This window comes from Stegodyphus dumicola, chromosome 11 (assembly GCF_044657685.1).
Source record: "Stegodyphus dumicola isolate Sdum_Otavi_A_Nest chromosome 11, ASM4465768v1".
Taxonomy (NCBI): Eukaryota; Metazoa; Arthropoda; class Arachnida; order Araneae; family Eresidae; genus Stegodyphus; species Stegodyphus dumicola.
Genome location: NC_140778.1, coordinates 97,232,268 through 97,251,136, shown reverse-complemented (window position 1 = coordinate 97,251,136; position 18,869 = coordinate 97,232,268).

Here is an 18,869-nt window from a genome sequence, read left to right as displayed (position 1 = left end):
CTCACCTTTTTATAGTTATATTATTTTTACTCAAACGTTTTAATATTTATCTTAAAGCATACTGTAATTAAGCAGGAAATAGCTTTTAATGGAAAAAGGAAGGCAATATTAACATGACTAATTGTTCAGAAATCTGTTCTGGAAATTATTATCTACCTTATGCCAAAAAATAAAGCATGTAACTTTCATTTATTTATGAAATTCAAAATTTTTTTATTTGCTTAGTGTTTTCCCTAAAAATAATTTAATTCCTTATTTTTGAATTTAGTTTTATAAATTTGCTTTAATATATAATCTTTAACTCAAAGATATTGTGTTATTAAAACAGGAAATTTTATGCAATAGAAACACAGGTACTTTGTTCCAAATCTACTGAATTTTCATGCACTTGTAATTACTGAAATATATCCTTTCATGAATAATAAGTAAGTCCTAAGTCCTTTCATGAATGCATTTCTTTTTTGTTTGTTTGATTTTGTTGTTTTAAAAGATTAAAAAAAAAGAAAGAAAATAATAGTTAAAGTAAGAATGCTTTACTTTCAGTTTTGAATAAATTTATTACTATTACTGCAGCTCTAAACATAATTTTCGAAGTCAAAACTTGATAGATATGTTGACTATTAGACTTGCATGACACAACTTATTGAAAAATTAGTATTTGATCTAAAATACCTTAAATTATTTGAATTATATTTTACTAAATCATGTATTTTGATATAACTAGATAGTTAAAAAAATTAAAATTGTAAATGTGCAGAAATGCTTATATAAAACCAAGAAATTGTTTATATTTTTGTTGCTTTTTCCCTTGTAAATTTATATATATATATATATATTACAGTCTGGGCAGTCAGCACCCTGCTGAATTGTAGTAAACGAGACGTCCAATCTACTAGACCATCAAAGATGCAGATTTGGATTTTCTATTTCATAATTATTGAAATCAGAATGGTATGTTTGTTTAAATTAGTACTGTTTATAAATGTGATAAAAATAAATTCTGATAAACTAAGAAATGATTTATTTTCTATTAATTATGAACTGTAAATAATGTAACGAATTTTCTTCATAGTATTTACTAAACATTTTTTTTTTAAAAAGGGAGGTAGTCTTATTTATATAATTCTTGCACAGTGAGATACCAAGAAATAAAACATTTCAGGAATTTTCACTTAGTATATCTTGATGTGTTAAATCATGTTGTTCAACGCCATATTACTTTTTCACAGGAAAGTAATTTTATTGATCTAACATCTGCATAAATCAAACTTTTTTAAGAATGATTACAGTTTCTAAGCTAACTTAAAATTTTCAGATTTAGAAAATATATGTTTAATGTAGCATTAGTTTTCCATGGAATAGAAAAGGTTTTAGAAATGTTCAGTTCTTAGAGGGAAATAATATAAATGAGATTGTCCTGATATAGTTTCATCTGGAAATGAAACTGAATTTTCGGATAGTGAAGATGAAATTCTCTGCATTTAAGAATTCTAATAAAACTGATTAATGTAAATCCTATGATTCATGTAGGTATTCTTCTGTTATCAGGACCAGATTCAGAAATGTGTGTTTATATGCATGCATTTTTAAATGTAGGTGCTCGTGTGTGCATGTGTATATTCTTTATGTATGTATGTGTATATTCATACACATATATGCGCATACATGCATATACACATGCTTACATATCTACAGTGGAACTTTGAGATACGAGTTTAATTCGTTCCAGCATTCAACTGGTATAGCAAATCTCTCGTATCTAGAAACGAGCTTCCCCATTGAAAATAATGGAAATTCAGTTAACCCATTCCACACCCCAAAATATATCAACATTTTAATATCAAATCAATTTTTCCTAATAAATAACACTGGTAAATAATATAACCATAGTTTAACTTTCTTACCAACCTTTTAACTCCTCATTAATCCACACCAACAACAGCTTCTCAACATTTAGGAGTACTTTTATGGTGCTTAGAAGCAACGATAATTCCTTTGGCTAAATCAAGTTTCTTAATTTCTTCCTGCTTCTTCAGAATAGTGTAGATTTTCGATGTTGAAAGGCTGCAAGTCTTCGCCAATTCCGTCACTATGCTTATGTTTATCTATAATTTCTTTCTTGATATTGACGGCCATGGTCTTCTTATTTTTCTTTGCAGCACTATCCGAGGCAACAATCTTCTTGCGAGGCATCTTGAAATAATTATTTTCACGTTAAATGTCAAAACAATTAACTTGCAAGTGCACAAACACATATATAAAAGAACACTGAATGATCTGACGAGGGGATTCCTTGAGTTGAGCCGGATAATGAAATGGTACCACCCATACCAATAGCCTGGCTCATTGCTCGTTACTCGAGTCAATGCTCGTATTTTGCTTATACTTTCCTCTATCTCGAGGTTTCATTGTACATTTCTGAATCCCGTCCTAATAACAGAGGAGTACCTTTGCCAGTATTGTAACAGAGCTAGAATGAATTGCGTTAAATATGTGGAAAATGCATGCTTAAAGTACTGTTATTTTCTAAAAATATTCTGTATGTCTATTTTTTACAAGAAGAAAAAATAGCTAAAAGTTATTAATTTATTTATTATTCCAAATGGGCTTTGTTCCTAAAGGACTATTGTTTTTGTTTTGCATTGGTTCACTATAAATATCCGTTTCACTTTTCAAACTGTTCCCACTAAATGTTAGAGTCCCTAGTGTGGGATTAATACTTTCTATTTTAGTGCCCTCTATAACCTACGTTAGGGTTAACCTGTATAACCTACAAGGATTGCCAGTTTAGGGGAGATATCTAGGTAGTCATCGTAATACGTACCTTATTTTTTTATTATTTTTAAATTAAATTGAAAGTAATAAACTAGTTTTCAAGAATGGAGTTAAACTAGATTTGCATTCAACTCTGGTTTATTGTGTTAATGATGTTTTGCTGTAACAAATATGAATTTTTTATTTAAGTATAATAATTTAAAATGTTTTTTTCTAGAGAATGAAGTACTGCCACTAAGTCGTATTGGATATGTTGCAAGGTAATTTTCTATTCTACATTAACTCAATATTTATGTCCTGTTACAGATATATTGGCAGAAATAATGAAAACCTGACATTCAAAAAGAAAAATAATAACGTTGAATGTAGTATATTAGATGGTTAACTGCGATTTGGCAGCTCATTAATAATCGTACACATATTGAATACGAATAATTTTGACAATTACCGGTATTTTCAATAGTATAAAATTGGGCAAGAAAGCAGCTTTAGTTTAGAACCGATTTTAAATACAACTCTCTTAATTTCGAAGGTCATCCTGCACACACAGGTCCTGTGGAATACAAGGCTCGCCAACGGCCCAGCGGTAAAGTCGCTGAACACTGGTAGTTCGGTTCGACGTTCGAATCCCGCAAACGGTCTGGCTGCATGGACGTTTCCGTGGTTTTACCCATGTGTAACATGTATACGAGCCAGTTTCCCTTAGAAAGTCCTTCACGAAGGCATTCCTCACCTTAGGCAGATAGCCCTATTGTGCTTTGCAGTAATCAAATAAACCTAAACCAAACCTGTTACAGATGTATTTTTATGTTACTAAAATAGTAAAACTTAAAACTAAACTGGATGGCACAAACAGCCCTTAGAGAGCCATGGCTGGCAATGCCTTGATATCTACTTTCTAGATAGTGAGCTCTGTGGTGTTTTTGCATAAGTGGTCAGCTTGTTCAGGCCCCCTGGTATTAAGTCCCAAATGGAACTTGGTACTAATTTTATCGACCCACTCAAGGGATGAAAGGCTATTTCAACTTTGCCTGGCCTGGGAATCAAACGCCGGACCTCTGGTCTGGTGCTGCTGTGTGATACACTAGCCACTGTGCTACGAAGCCTCCCTAAAATAGTTAATTTATGAAAATTAAAAATATCAGGGTACTTTTCTGTTTCGCCGGCGCAAATCTTGTCAAGCAGACTTTATTGGCGACAACACACAGTATACACATAAAAAATTTTAAGAAATGTTAGTTCTAAGAAATTTTTATTTTAAAAGCATAAACATTTTAATATCGTTTAAAATTTTGTAAAATGATAATAAATAAAGACAATGAATTTGTAGAAAGACATTAATTTGTATTTGCAAAAAGAGATTAATTTAAGAATATACTATGCTTTCATGGTACAACATTCTGATTCGCCGTTTCATATCACGTGACCTCAAGTGATCTCATCTCATGTTAAACTACGCTAATTCTCTCAGTAATTATCTACATTAATTTCAAGTTAAATCTTAATTTGGAATACAAGTTTAAATGCAAGAATTATTTCATTTCGTATGAATATCTTACTCAGAAATTATGTAAAATCGCAGTGCTTTACTTTGCTAGTGCGTTCTCATTAGAATTGATGAATTTAACCCTTGATTTTGCCTTTTCTATAATTTTGGGTGAGAGTGTGATTGCATCCTAATCGATTTAATTACCACGAATGGCCTTAGGACATAAAATTAAACTATCTGGTAAAAATTCGATGTAATTGTATCCCAGTATTGAAAGAAACATTCAATCTGATAGAAATAGCTGCAACGTGTTTTGAAAATGAAACGTAAAAGGTTACCAGCGAGGATAATCTGTTTGGCATCGGTTGTACCATTTTGGGCGACTTTATCGCTTGCACCGGCAAAATGGAAAAGTACCAATATTGGTTTGACAAAGGTAAGATGTAATTGAATTTAATAAGTTGGAAATACTGTCTGTCTTTCCATGAGTTAAAAAATAATTTCAAATAAAATTTCTTTTTTCAGTTTTTCATGTTATTTGTTTAATGTTATTGTAATCTGATTTATCATATCTAGTCACATATTCCATCTCTCTTTGCACTATAGTATATAATTCAAAGGACTTATCAGTTTCAGCAATATTTTTTTAACCATAACTCTGTTTCTAAATCATATCCTGAAAAATTAAGGAGTAAAGTACACAAAGAATTAAAATATGCAAGTAAATAATGGCGTTTAGTGTTGTGTATGTGTCTAATATTTGTACTAGATTGTAAAAGTTATAAAATTCTATTAGCTTTTATTCTTTTTTTAAATTGAGATGCTTCTTTGCACCCAAATTGTTAAAGCCTTCCAGAACTGGTACTTTGATCTAACTTCTATTCCTAATAAATAATCCAGCTGCATACAGTTTACTCAATTTCTGCCGTGTGTAAGGTAAACAGTATTAGCTTTTTTTAAATATATCTTTTACAACTATTACATCAGGTAGATTTCTTTCATATTTTGCCTTAATCAAATCATCCTGCTAATTAAGAATTTATTAAAGTTATTATGTTACGTTAAGTTTTTGTGTGTATAATTCATTTTAAGTATATTCAAGCAAATGCATACATTAACAGTTACGTAGAATTATGTTTTGGGTATCAAATTCAGAAATTTTTGGGCTGTTTTTAGAAGAAATGATTTATACCATATTAATATTGGTAAAAAAATTCTGTGGCTTTTATATGAGAGTATATATTTTAAAATAGCTGCATGATATGGTAGAGGTAAAAAGCTTCATGTGGATCATAAATTAATATTATGTGGGAATTTTTCATTTATTTAATAAAGAAAATATTCAAGCCACAATTAAATTTTTTTCACTGGATTATTTGCATACAAAGTTTGCAGCAAATATTTCCTGCAACAGAAGTGACAATTTTTATTTTGCCAAGACAGGAAATTTAGTTAGTGAAACAGTAACCCTATTTTGGGATGTTAAACAGGAAGGCAAATTTTTGAATTTAAATTGATTTTTGAAGGAAGACTTTTTTAGTCTTGCTATCATTCTATGTGGCTTTTAACTTTTTTATGGTATTTATAATTTTATTGTTATTCAGCTTTCTGTTTGCTTAGAATGCACATGAATGTAGACTTGAAATATTTTATATTGCAAACTGAGATGCCATTGTTATCATAATTAAAGATTTATGTTCTTATTTTGGAGGAAACTTGATTGTGTATTGGTTTCTGGTTTATTGAAATGTGTAAAATAGCCTGTTAATGCATATACATATGTTAATGACATGTATAAGTTTTTGAAGTATTCTGTTATATGTATATAGTGTTGTGATTAGTTTTCTGATTACTCTTTATTTAAGAAAAAGTTATCTGTAAGAAAGCGAATATACTTTACTATATGTAGAAGTAAAATTGGAAAGGCTAATATAATAAATAGAAAATTAAGTTTTTTCTCATGTACTTAAATACAAACATAGCCATTAAAGACTTTTTTAACTTTGCAATTCTAAGCAAATCTTTAGATATTTTTTACTTGAAATTATAGGCATTGTGTAAGGTATATAATTGAAGTTTACTGTGTGATAGTATGAACTTAAATTTTTAATTACTGAAATGTAAATTTTTAAATATGAAATACTCAGTGCATTTTATATGCATCTTTTAATACTTCAACTATATTTAAAAACTGAAAACATCTGAAGTTTGAAATTATTACAAATTTTTCTTTTTCTTGTTTAGGAGCTGTTTTCAAAACATTGGGTGACAAAGAATTCACTTTTACAAAAATCGAGCAGGATATTAAAGACAGCGAACTATAGAACAAATATGGCGAAACTGAATGAAATTTATGTTGAATTTATTATTGAAAAAAAATTATGCTCTTCAGATTTAATCTTGGTTTTTATTGTTTAACAGTAATTGCAGTTTTCGAAAACCTGTAAAATAAACCTAATTCTTAAATTAATTTCATGTGTATTTCTTTTGCAAGTATTACAGCTCATAATACTTCAAACAACTTGAAATTTGATACTTGTTAATTTATCTGGGATATGTTCATAATAATTTTATAATTTAAATAACTCATTGTCATCATATGAGCATAATTTAAAATGCACAGCATTTGACAACAAATTAATAAAATAGCCAACTTCTAATTGCTTTCTTTTGTCCAGTTGCCTCCTTTTAAATCATTTAATACCATAAAGCTATTTGATGAAAAAAATAATTGGTATGTCCACATCAACACACCACATAATAATGTTATAGAAAAAGTCACGAGATAAATATTAAAAAATTCAATATTCCTAAACCAATTAACTTTTTAAAATTTTATCTGGTATATAAGATAAAATAAAGAACATATTTAGGTAATTTTGAATTTTCATAATTTTATGAACGTATTTATGAAATTAACAGTTACATTGTAAAAGGGAACTTTTTAAAAATGCCTCGATAAAGCATTTCTTTTGTAGAGGTGAACTTTTAGTACTGATCTAATATATTTATAAGATTTTAAACTGAGAAAGACAACAATAATAGATTACAATACATTGCAAGATTGGCTGATAAATGTAAAATTTTACATATCATAATTATGTGTATAATTAAAACACAAGTTACTCGATTAACTTACATCCAAATTAATATTTTCTTTAACATGTTTTGGATAAACTTAATTTTAATAAATAAATATGTATATATTTGTGTATTATCTGAAGATATGAATGCAATATTTGTGACATTAAACATTCATCTTCAAGGAAAATAACAAAGTCAAATTCAGAATTATTGCAAAAGGTAAGTTTTCTACAATTTCCTGATTATATTTAACAATTTTAAAATTTAGCACACTCATTCAAATAATCTAAATGTATGATGTTTACTGAATTTGGTAATTAACTATATTGTACTTTAGATAGAAATTAACGTAGATATTCCCTGTATTTTACGGTACAAAAACTTATATATTTGATAATAATTTACTTAAATCTTCCCTATGTTTTCTTTGCATATGTGAATAACTGGTAAAAATTTAGTCCGATGTCTTCTCTTTACTGTGTATAAGTGCACATTTTTGGTAAAAAATTTGCATAAATCTCCAATTACCTATTTACTGCATTTTTCATAAAATGTGCTTATTTTAATCTCATATTTTTTATATAAATCTATGCAAAAATGTTCTTCATATTATGATTAAAAGATAAAATGTTAATTTGATATCAAATTTTTACATATCCACCTTTTAGGTATGTACAGCAATATGGAATATATATAACTGGAAAATTTAAATGCAAAAAAATTAATTTCTAATCAAAAATTATGTAACACTTAAAGGCTGAAAATCACTTAATATTTCATTTCAAAGTGACTACAAAATATGCAATAAATTTTGTAAACCTGAGTTCTATGTTTTAAATCAATTAATGCTATTGTTCATTTACATGGCATAAGAAAATGTCCTTCGGAAAAGCAAATAATTTATTTGAAGTGTTATTTAGTAAACAACTGTTTGCTACAGTTGTTTACTAAATTTAAATTTATGAAATGAATTTAGTAAACAAAAATGTAAATGAACGATAGCATTAATTGATTTAAAACAGAATTGATGTTTACGATATTTATTGCATATTTTGTAGTCACTTTGAAATGAAATATTAAAAGTGATTTTCAGCCTTTAAGTGTTACATAATTTTTTAATAGAAATTTAATTTTTTCTTTTGGCATTTATTAGTGCATTTAAATTTTCCAGTTATATATATTCCATATTGCTGTACATAACTAAAAGGCAGATATGTAAGAATTTGTTATAAAAATGACATTTTACCTTTTAATCATAGCATGCAGAAAGTTTTTGCATAGATTTATATAACAAATATGAGATTAAAATAAGTACATTTTACGAAAAATGCAGTGAAAAGGTAACTGGAGATTTATGCAAATTTTTTACCAAAAATGCATTTATACACAGTAAAGTGGAGAAGACATCGGATTAAATTTTTACCAGTCATTCGCATATGCAAAGAAAACATACGGAAGATTTAGGTTAATTACTATCAAATATATACGTTTTTGTACCATAAAATACGGGAAATATATACGTTAATTTCTATGAAATATATACGTTTTTGTACCGTAAAATACGGGAAATATGTACGTTAATTTCTATCAAATATATACGTTTTTGTACCGTAAAATACGGGGAATATCTACCTTAATTTTTACGTTTATATACAGTAAAAAATCGGGGAAATTTACGTAAATTTTTACTAAATATATACGTAATACGTGAAGCAAAAAATTGAGATTTACGTATATGCGATAAATATACGTAAATTTTTACTAAAAATATACGTAAATCCCTGAAATTTACGTATATTATACGAAAAAGTTTCGAATGAACAGCAGTCTCTCGCGTAAATATACCTAAATTTTAAGTAAAATTTACGTATTCTATAACGTAAAAATATACGTAAATATATAGTAATTGCCACTGGACACTTTTTATGATATTTTTACGTTCAACTTGAACGTTTTTTATACGAAAGGCCATTCGTAAATTGCACGTATTTTTCTCGTTCAATTTACGAATGCATGCTGCCTGGGTGGTGACACAGTAATCCCTCTCCGGTTTAGACAGGCACTTGCTCCAGTACGCTACTACACGTTCTTGGCCGTCTATTTCTTGGGGCAAAACCGCACCGACACTTTCATTGCTCGCGTCCGTGTCGAGAATAAATGGTCTGTCGAGCTGAGGATACGTCAGGATTGGAGCAGATGTTAAAGCTTCCTTTAAGTTGTTAAATGCATCCTCGCATTCTTTTGTCCACAAGAACGTTTGCTTGCTCTCTGTCAGCTTGTGAAGGGGACTTGCGATGGAAGAAAAGTCCTTCACGAATCTCCTATAGTAGGTGCAAAGCCCTAGGAAGCTTCTCAGCTGATGGACATTTTCGGGACGTGTCCAGGATTTAACCGCTGATACCTTTTCAGGATCCGTGCGTACACCTTCTGCAGAGATGACATGTCCCAGATAAGTCACTTCCTTTCGGAACAATTTGCATTTAGCGGGACTCAGCTTCAGATTGGCTTCTTTCAGTTTCCGAAGCACCTTCCTAAAATTTTCTAAATGTTCTTCAAAACTCTTTCCGACGATGATGATGTCGTCCAGGTATATCAGGCAGGCTTCGTAGGAAAGGCCTTTCAAAACAGTCTCCATAAGACGTTCGAATGTTGCAGGCGCATTACACAGTCCAAACGGCATCACCTTGAATTGCCAAAGCCCTTGTCCCGTAGTAAATGCCGTCTTTTCTCGGTCATCAGGGTGTATTTCTACCTGCCAATACCCACTCTTTAAATCAAGTGTTGAGAACCACTTGCTTCCAGAAAGAGTGACCAAAATGTCGTCAATTCTAGGAAGAGGGTAACTGTCTTTCTTCGTAACCTCATTCAACCGGCGATAGTCAACGCAAAATCTTGTTGAGCCGTCTTTCGTTCTGACAAGAACGATGGGAGATGCCCATTGACTTGCTGAAGGCTCGATAACATCGCTTTCTTCCATATCCTTTAAAAGTGTTCGTACCTCTTCCTGTATAGCAAACGGTAGGCGTCTTGGATGTTGCTTGATCGGGTGATGATCGCCTGTATCGATTCTATGTTGCGTCAAACTAGTTCGACCCACGTCAGAAGACGAGCGGGAGAAAACAACTTGAAGATCTTTAATGACGCGATCGGCAGCATTCTTCTCTTCATCGTTTAATTGCGCATTCTGCAATAACTCCGATGTAATGCTCTCTGAGGACACGGGTTCTGGGATGTTGCTCTTTCTTTCAACGCTGGTTACTGGAGTACATGCTGCAACCACGTCGCGTTTCTTAATAACTCTCGCCTTCTCAGTTACATTGGCAACTCTCACAGGAATAACCATTCTCGATAAGTCGACGAGTGTTGAGGCTACTAGTACTCCTTTCGGGGTATTACAGTTATTGGGATATTCTATGATGCCGTAGCGAAAATCTCTGTTTTCGGCTATAGATCCAGGGAGTAAAATTTCTGTTCTTGCCGGTATTGTGATATTGTCTTGTGCTATGATTCTGTGGACAGATTTAACTTCTGCATTATTAATTCCAAATAACGTTATGTCCTCAGACGCAGAATGCAAATCATTATTTTTAAAGTCCAAGGAAAAATTATATTTCTTTAAAAAGTCTAATCCGAGTATGTAAGGATCTGTAACGTCTGCTACATATGCTATGTGATGGTAAGCGGCACTTCCAAACCTTATATTAACGTTCACTTTCCCCGCGATATCGATCTTCTTACCGGACACAGTCTGGAGGGTAACGCAGGGCGGCGTCAAGATAAGTTTGCTTCCCAATTGTTGAGCCAAATCTTTTCGGATGATGGTAACTTTGGCTCCTGTATCTATTGTCATATTGCAGGGAACTCCATTAATATGTCCTATTACAAAAAGTCCATTACTGCCGCCTGTCACTGCAGAAATCTGAAGCGCTTTAAACTGGGGCTTTTCATTATCTGCAACCTCCGCCCCACGAGATTGCCACTAATTAGTTTCCCTGCTGCTTGCTAGGAGCGGTCTTAACATCCGTGCCCTGGGGTGTTCTGAAGTTTCGTCGTATGTGTGCTTCAGCACCGCAGTTCCAGCACTTAACGGTCGGTTTCTTATCACCAATATTCCGTCTCAAGGCGTTGAGTTGTCTAGTTAAATCGTCTAGACGAGCAGTGACTTGATTCTCTGGCTGCTGGACTTGAGCAGCTCTCACGGGGTGGCGGTCTCGACGAGTGGCTTGCTGGGCTGCCTCGAATTTCATGGCGTACACTAAAGCGCTTTTCAAATCTTTAACATCCGCCATTCGTAGAGCCTTCTGTATTTCGGGATCCCGGATGCCATCGATAAAGTACTGCAGGGACAGGATTTCCCTCGTTTCTCTCGGGCACTCCGTAAAGACGAGGTGGGACAGCTTTTCAATATCTGTGGCGAGTTCCTGGAGTGATTCGGTGGGCTTCTGTTGACGTGATTTTAATTGAAGCCTGCTGTAGTCTTTTAAACATTTCTCGCCAAAGCGCAGTTCCAATGCGCCGGATAAAGCTTCGAAGTCAAGTCTTTGGTTTTCTGGAAGCGTCTGCAGGATATCCGGTGCGTCTGCTCTCAGAGAAGCGGCGAGATGGCAGGCCTTAGTTTGGGAATCCCATCCATTCGCATCCTAAACGATAGAAAATTGTGTTTTATACACTTGCCAGGATGTCTTCCCATCATATGTGGATATCTTCAGAGATGGACGAGCAGGCATCGGTAAGAATTTAAACCCTCAGAATTGCTTCTTTCGTTCGCTATGCTCTTCTTTAAAGTATTAACTTCTTTCGCAACGGCTGAAACCCTATCATCAATTTGTTGCTCGACGGCAGAAACTCGCTCTTCTATATGGTCTTTTACAGAAGAAACCCATTCTTCTATTTCCTTTTTCACCGAAGAAACTCTTTCATCAATTTGACCTTTTACGGAAGAAACGTTTTCTTCAATTTGCCCAACTTTATTTTCAACCACATCTATTCTGCCTTCCATAGCATCGAATTTGGTTTCCATTATGCAGGCAATTTCTCTTTTCATTTCGTATTGACTTTCTTCAATCTTTACTTGTACGGCTTTTATTTCATCTTTAAAAGTTAATTGACCAGCTTGAATGGCCGTTATCTCTTCCTTAACGGATTCTTGTCCCGCTTCAATCCTTTCCGGATTAGATTTCATATCTTCTCTCAACGAGGCAAAGGCTGAGATCAACTGCCTTAATTGCTCTTCCATCGCTCTTGTTATTGGCATTCAAATCCCACTTCTGACACCAAAAATTGTTGCGTGCGTACGAGTTCGTTATGAAATGAATGAACAAGTCCGATGAAAAATGAACAAAAATTTATTATTATCAACACAAAAATGCTTAAATTTTCTCAAATTATCATGCAGTATTACAATATCTCACAGTAGTTATCTTTTAACTACTCAAATGTCCAATAGAACGTAATTCAAAAGAGCTAAAGAACACTAATCCGCGAATTCGCTACAATCAACAAGAGCAGTTTTCTAAACAACAACAAACTAAGCAACTACTGCGAAATGAGATGTTTTCCTCCTTTTATAAGATTTTAAAATCACGCGCTAGAATTTTCCAGTACTTTCTCGAAATCAAAAAGAGATATTTATTTATTTAATGCACGCGCTCTTTATTTTCAATTTTCTTGCTTAGCTTTCTTTTAATATTCGTCACGCGCTGCACTGCGCGAGAAATAAAACCATTTAATCTATAATTAAACCATTTAATTTATAATAAATACCAAATTCGTAACAGTATCTTTGCTAACATTTCTACATAGCATTTATTCTATTTTGACATATTTATAGATTTTTGAACTAATAAATGTCTTCGCCGTAAAAGTTCTCAGTTTAGTTACCAACTTTCTGTCTCTGTGTAGCAATTATTGCCATAACGTCTTTATTTGGGAGCATATTTTATTTAGTTTTTTATTATTACCTCATATCTATTTTTCATTTCGTATACATGTAAATATGCTACTTCACAAAAATGTAAATATGTTAGTCAGTTTATAAAAAAAATTTATGCTTGAAAATTCGTTGCTATGTATTTTTATGCCGCGATGTTTTGATAAATTTTGGTTATAGTATTAGACGATCGCGTTTAGAATATACATGATTTGCTGAAAGAAAGAAATCAACTATAACTTAAGGCACATTTTTCTTTTTGTCACTTTTCTTTCCTGCTGCACTTCTTTTTGTCACTTTTCTTTCCTGCTGTCACGCGCTGCACTGCGCAAGAAATAAAACCATTTAATTTATAATTGAACTAACATTAGCTTTTTAAATACTTTTTTAAATACTTTGGTCAATTTACTGACTTGAGAAAATGTCAGCATAATCGACCTTGACTATAACGATCTCACCTTAGTTGAGCAGTCTCGCGACATATTTATATAAATATTCAAAAAGGATGCTTCAATGTAATAAATGCTACCTTCGAACCATATATACCAAAATCAGTCCAAAACTTTGACGAATAATTTCATATACTTGTCATGATTTTAATATAATTACATCACTTTACCATCATGATTATAACGTAAATCCTACGATAATCGTAATCCTGCTTTATTTCGCCTACTCACCACAAAAAACTTGAAAATATTTTCCGCTTAGCGGTTTTCTGGCATGGAGATAGGAAATCCGGTTTCCACAACATTCGTATTCGTCCTCGAATCTTAGGATTCTAGCTTCGGTGCTCGACAAGTGTTTAGTCTGTCTGTGCCACACAGGCAATTCTGGTGTTTGGTTTGATTTAGTTAAATATAACGAAGCACACTTGCGCTATCTGCCTAGGACGAAGGATGCCTTCGTGGAGAACATTCTAAGGGAATCTGGCTAATATACACGTTACACATAGGAAAAACTCCGAAACCTCCCATGCAGTCAACCTATTCGCCTAGAATCGAAACCAGTTTGAAACTACCAGTGCTCAGCGATTTTACCCCTCCGCCACTGTTGGGCGACAACTGCTGTCGAGCCGAAATTCTTATAGAGAGCGTGATCTTAGGTCTTGGGAATGTGGGAGAAAGTTGTAGAGTGCGTGGATAAAAATCAACGCGAAAAAGTAGCAACTAGTCGTGCATCCTTGACACGGAGGAAGAAACAAACCTCCTTCGACAGTTTTTTAAACGATCTGCGGGTGAAAATGAGCAGAGCATGACGAAAAAAGCGAAGACCAGAGACAAAAATTAAGCGCTTCCGTAGGCACTTCACTTTTTCCTTTAATTATGTTTTTATAGAATATGTATTTGTTATTTATAAATAATTGTTTGTTCTTGTTTTTGAAAAAGAAAATACATATTTCTTATTCTTGTTTTTGAATAAGAAAATACATTTTCCTTATTCGAAAACACTTAACAAAAACAACTGAGGTCGTGTTTGAGAGCTGGCACAGATTAATGGCATTTCGAATTATTTCAATGGGGAAATTTGCTTTGAGATACGAGCAAGGTTACGAAACGAATTAAACTCGTATGTCGAGGTACCACTCTACGTAATTATATAATAGTTAGCAAGCAGATAGTAATAAATAATTTTTAAAGTCTGATGCTATCAATATATAAATTATGTTGACTAGTATAATTAATTTAGAATTATGCGCCTACATATAATAAGATGATGTATGTTACTACAGATACGTATTAATATATACATATATAAGTCTGTGCATATATATGAAATCATAATTCGATTTAAACCAGTTAACAGTTAGAATTACTGAACAAGCATGAAAGATTCCTCAAGAATGAAATATGGTGTAACAATGAACACTTAGTTTAGAAATTAGATTCTATTGTATATTGTTGTAAAAGCCATTGTAAGAGTGAAAATTCTTCATTCTGCCTTAATGCGATTTTTTGAGTTTAATGCGTTGTTTGGAGATTTTATGATCCAGAATTATATTGATGTGATATATTAATACTGCATTTGTAGGTAAACGTTTTTGAGAAACGAGTCAAAGCGATTGATTTTTTGTGAAAATTTGGATTTATCCTTATTTTATTGACGTGCACCAGCACTGAATTGAGAATGGCTTGTGCTATGCTTCGATGGATGAAAAAGCGTTTGTAAGTAATGAATATTATGAAAGTTTCAGCATATTTAAATGAGTAGTATTAAAAGTATATATTTACTAATATCATATATTAAAACTTTATGGTAAATTTTTCATTATAAATCTCATCATAGTTTCATTTCTCATTCTATTGCATTTCTATAGCGGAACCTAAATTTTTTGGTTTACATATTGTCGATTGCATCAGTTTTGCCGCGCAATTTATTCCTCGGTATGGTACTTGTAGTGTTATTAGAAATTCCATTATTTCTGTCTATTTTCTGCAATTGGTAGAATCTGATTAGGAAATTTATGTTTTTCTTCAAGATGTATATGAAATTGGTTGTATCAAGTGTTAAATAAACGTTGTTATTCGGGCAATAGCGTTAGCTTTATCCAGATTGATAAACGCATTTCTTATTTCTTAAATTCTCAAGACATAAAGACACACTCGGATAGGACAGGACAGGACAGGAACAAGTACAGGGGGCACCACGCCATCGCCATTGACAAAAATGGTATAGCCCCCATGTACTAGCTCTCTGGACACAGGGGACCTGATTACAGTAAACATAGGACATAGCACTAACAACGTTTAGGACATAGCGCCACATACTGTTACAACATACTTCAACACATAGGACATAGCATTATCATACTATTACAGATTATTTACAATGCAAGAAGTTATGTTCATAGGACATACCATTATCATACTATTACAGATTATTTACAATGAAAGAAGTTATGTTCATAGGACATAGCATTATCATACTATTACACATTATTTACAATGCAAAACGTTATGTTCATACGACATAGCATTATCATAATATTACAGATTATTTACAATGCAAGAAGTTATGTTCATAGGACATACCATTATCATACTATTACAGATTATTTACAATGAAAGAAGTTATGTTCATAGGACATAGCATTATCATACTATTACACATTATTTACAATGCAAAACGTTATGTTCATACGACATAGCATTATCATAATATTACAGATTATTTACAATGCAAGAAGTTATGTTCATACCACATAGCATTATCATACTATTACACACTCGGATAGTAGATTCACTCACTTTACGTTTTTTAAGGGTTATATATATATACATTAAGGGCGTGTTCAAAACAACCATTGACGGGTAGTCTTGGCGTAATTCGGATTCATACCAAGATTATCCATTTCTCAAGGCAATAATTTTTGTTATTTTTGCTAAACCGTTTACGAAAATGTAATTTTCCGAATGCTGAACTCTTATGCATGAAAAGGCAGATTTTAAGATATTTGTTTTGCAATTTGATGCAAAATTCGTATTTTTAAAACACTGATGTATATGTTCTTATTTTAAAACTCTGCCAGTATATAACATTAAATACCATTCTTGTGTTATCACCATTTATACATGTCGCTTGCTGTACAGCCTGCTGAATACATTTTACTTTCTAGCTATCTACAATTACATCGTGTTTTTTCGGTATGAACAGGGGCGAAGTTTTCGTTACTTAGATACATTTAAAGATAATTAATTAAATTTTTCTGATTTTGATATCTATAATATATAGACAGGATTACTGATAAAAAATTTAAGAAAATAGTAAATGAAGAAGTAAATAGAAAAATTTCGTTCAGGTATTGTGAGATACCAATATAAACTTCATACATTTTACTAGGGGGCTGTTGCCAAAGCAAAATCTTTACTATATATGTCTACCAGTTCTATGTATACAATGTGTTGCTCAAAGTAAACTTCCTGCATTGTGAAGAGTACTTAATGCGTTCTTGCGAAGCTTGTTTTCTCGTACAAGCTCTGCCTCTTCGAACCGAAATTGTTCGTATTCTGCAGCGTCTTGAGTTGTTTATGCAGGTTCTTGAGCTGTTCTGGTATTTCCTGTCGAATCTTACGGTGACGCGGAGAGTCTTGTATCCTTCGTTTACTTGCAACGTATCTTCATCGCGCAACTTATCTTCATCGCTTCTCTTCATCGCGCATATTCTGTTGACGTTCCACTTATCTAATGGGCCTCCGTTTCGCTTCGGCTTCCCTTTCCGGAGCACGCAGTGTTTCTTGTTTTTCTGAATGTCTTTTGTGTGTTCTACTAGTTTCTGATAGAGTTTTAGCACGCGAATTTTCTTGAGTTGCTGCTTGTCTGCTGGAACTCCTATTCGTTTCTTCTTCACTTTCTTGAATGTGTAAGCTTTCTTGTCACTATGCTTGCCTGCTGAGTTTCTAGTTGTATCTTCATTCATTTTTGAAGCTCGCAAGTTTTCTTGTACTTGCCTGCTGAGTTTCCTAGTGTTTCTTACTTCATTTTTATGTAACTCGCTGTAACATTTGTGCTGTCTTCTTGCGTTCAGGCATTTTAGTAAATTGAAAAAAAAATTATGTAACTGTAGTAAAGTAACATTGCATCTAAATTACGTTAAATACCTACAGAAGTTTAAACTTCTACTCAGAAAGGAACTAGACAATAAAAGAAATTAAATTTTTATAAATAAAATTAGAATAGCATAAACTGCATAGAAACATTTCATTATGAAGAAAATGTATTCATTCTTTCCAAGCAACCAGCGATTCGTAAATAAATTTTTCTTGCCAACTCAGGAAACAAAGACCTTTGACACTTCAGGTAATACATTAGAGTTTATGATTTAAATTTATTTCAATATAACAAAATTTCAAAATCTCAATAAAGGAATTAACGTAGCGATAGCATATCGTGTCACGTATCCAAAGGTGAAACATAAAAGTTGCCAAAAGCAGCTATTCATTTAAAATACTGATATTAACGAAAGATTTTCGACATACAATGACGTTATATTCAGTTTCCTTTAAAAACATTAAGCTTCATTTAAACAAAAGGAAATTAAATTCAGACATTTTTCCTAGCTTTTAAGCTTTTATTGTATTTTAAAATCTTCTTTTTGTCACAGTTGCGGAAGTTTTCCTCGGCGTCATTAGGAGCCGTAGGTCGAAATCATTTAAGAATCATTCCTGTAAATAATAATCATATGATAAATTGCAATACATATTCGATTGTTTTATTGAGAATTTGAGTACAATTCTTTATACATCAGCTATTATGCCCCTTTATGTAACGACAAAGATTATTTTCAATGATTATCCGATGAGAATAATTCTTTACAATGATTATTCGATGACAATGATTATTTGCAACGAATATTAAAAGCTGATGACTATGATTACTTAAATAGAATATGCATGTCATTCGATGACAGCGATTATTTCCAAAGAATCTTCGATCATGTTACTATTGTATATCGCTATACCCCTGGGTTTGGGGCGGTTGGGAATTGTACTACGGCCTTGTAATTAAGCGTCTTAAATGACGTCAAAAAGTTACTGATCCAGATATTTTACTAGTAACTGCTGTGTATTGTGATCGAAACCGTTATTTAAATCT